The 2118-nt window shown below is 40.0% G+C and overlaps 1 pseudogene; it reads right to left on the bottom strand.

Moving 5' to 3' along the window:
• Nucleotides 1-54: 54 nt before the first annotated feature.
• LOC111960146 (SLAM family member 8-like) lies at nucleotides 55-1217 on the bottom strand (annotated as a pseudogene).
• Between the last annotated feature and the right edge of the window lie 901 nt (nucleotides 1218-2118).

The raw sequence follows: 2118 nt of genomic DNA on the forward strand, positions 1-2118 counted from the left end.
AAGCATAGAAGCACACTATAATGAAAAGTGTATGGTGGATTGTTATTATTCTAGTTACCTGGGTGGTGTGTCATTACTACACTTTACTGTTCTGAGGCAGATTTCCACTGACTAGGTTGGAGGCGTGCAGGTTACACTGATGTCTCCGTCTGCTGGTGACAGAGAGAAGTGTATCTGCTCGTTGTCTCCCTGTACGTCTCATTCCCTCTCTCCAGGTGTAGAGAGGTTGGAGCCGACTGACACGTTGCACAGAAGCCACACTGAACAGGACTGGTTGGCCAGTAGTTGATCTCCTCTGGATCACCACCTTGGATATAGGCTCATAAAAAGAGAGAGAGAGAGCGAAGAGAGAGAGAGAGAGAGAGAGAGAGAGAGAAACGAAAGAGAAGAGAGAGAGAGCAAGAGAAGAAGAAAGAGACAGAGAGAGAGAGAGAGAGAGAGAGAGAGAAGAGAGAGAGAGAGAGAGAGAAGGAGATAATCATTCTAAATGTGACCATACCTTCAGGAGAAAGACAATACAAGATAAAAATGAATAAACAAAGCACTACCATGGACTTGAAGATGGATGGTCTTGGTTGGAATCTGGCCTCCTTTGTTTGATGCGGAGAAACTAGAAATTCCCGAGTCTTGCAGTGACAGTTCTTGGATTGTTAAACTAAGTTACTGTCGTTCATCTCTAGTTCCCCTCAAACTGTGATCTTGGTAAGGAAATGTCCCATCAAATTCTGCAATGACCATTTTTTATAACTTCCACTCCATTGACTTGATACTTCCCTTCTAAGCCTGAGGGCAGCTCACTGAGTCCCCACTGCTTGTTGAACAGAGAAAAATACCACACCTGAAAACACACACAATACACAACATGACATCTGACATTGATCAATGGTTACACTTTACACTACAGGGCTCTATTACTGTTGTATTTTTATATGAAGACAGTGTAGAATATTGTAATTACTATTGTTCACTGTACACAGTGTGCCTACAGTGTTCCTACACAAATAATGACACAATAATACACTGAATGTAAAGTCTACCCCATCAATGAACAGATAATAATGGACTTCATTTAAATAGCACTTTTCCAAGTTTATATATACTGTATGGACAACTTACTAGATATAATAACAATCCACCATACACTTTTCATATAGTGTGCTTCTATGCTTATGTTGTGAAATATAATATACAGTATTATGTAGTACATGTGGTGACATTGGGTAGATATAATATGGAACTCTGTAGGCTTCAGCATATTGCATAGCTATATATATATATATATATAGTTCCCAGCTCCAGTCCTCCAGTACCCCCAACAGTACACATTTTTATTGAAGCTCCGGTGACAAGCACACATGATTCTACTTCTCATTAATCATCAGGCCCTCAATTAGTTAATTTAGGAAAAATACATTCTGGTGCTACAACATAACATGTGTGCTGTTGGGGTACTAGAGGACTGGAGTTAGGAACCACTGGTCAGTGTTAATCCTGGTCCTGGGGACCCAAAGGGGTGCACATTTAGGTTAATGCTCTAACACTACAGGAGTGATTCCACTAAGATATGATGAGTTGATTAGTGGAATCATGTCTAGGGCAAGAAATAAAACGTGGACCCCATTGGGTCTCCATGAGCAGGTTTCAGAAACACCAGTCTAATCACATCTGTGTTATAGAGTATGATACATGGATGAAGTGGTATAGGATCTACATCGTGGTACCAGTAGGCGTCGCTGTGGTGCTGATCCTCACTGTAGCTGTGGCAGTGTATTACTGCAGGGGGCGCTGTAACACAGGTATGTACAGCATCCTTACTTAAAGTGACATTTTAGGCCCTGGAAGTGTTCTTAGGATAATTATGTTGTGGCATATGCTTAATAATTAGATTTTTTTTCAAAATGTTGGCTTTATTCTGACTAGTATCTATCTGATTGGTTGATATTTTGTTCTTGTCATACACAGCAGCTCTGACTGACGACACAAGAATGAAAGATGTAAGTATGCATTGCCGTTATTATATACAGTTGAAGTCGGAAGTTTACATACACTTACGTTGGAGTCATTAAAACTCATTTTTCAAACACTCCACAAATTTCTTGTTAACAAACTATAGTTTTG

The sequence above is a fragment of the Salvelinus sp. IW2-2015 genome, linkage group LG37, assembly GCF_002910315.2.
Source record: "Salvelinus sp. IW2-2015 linkage group LG37, ASM291031v2, whole genome shotgun sequence".
NCBI lineage: Eukaryota > Metazoa > Chordata > Actinopteri > Salmoniformes > Salmonidae > Salvelinus > Salvelinus sp. IW2-2015.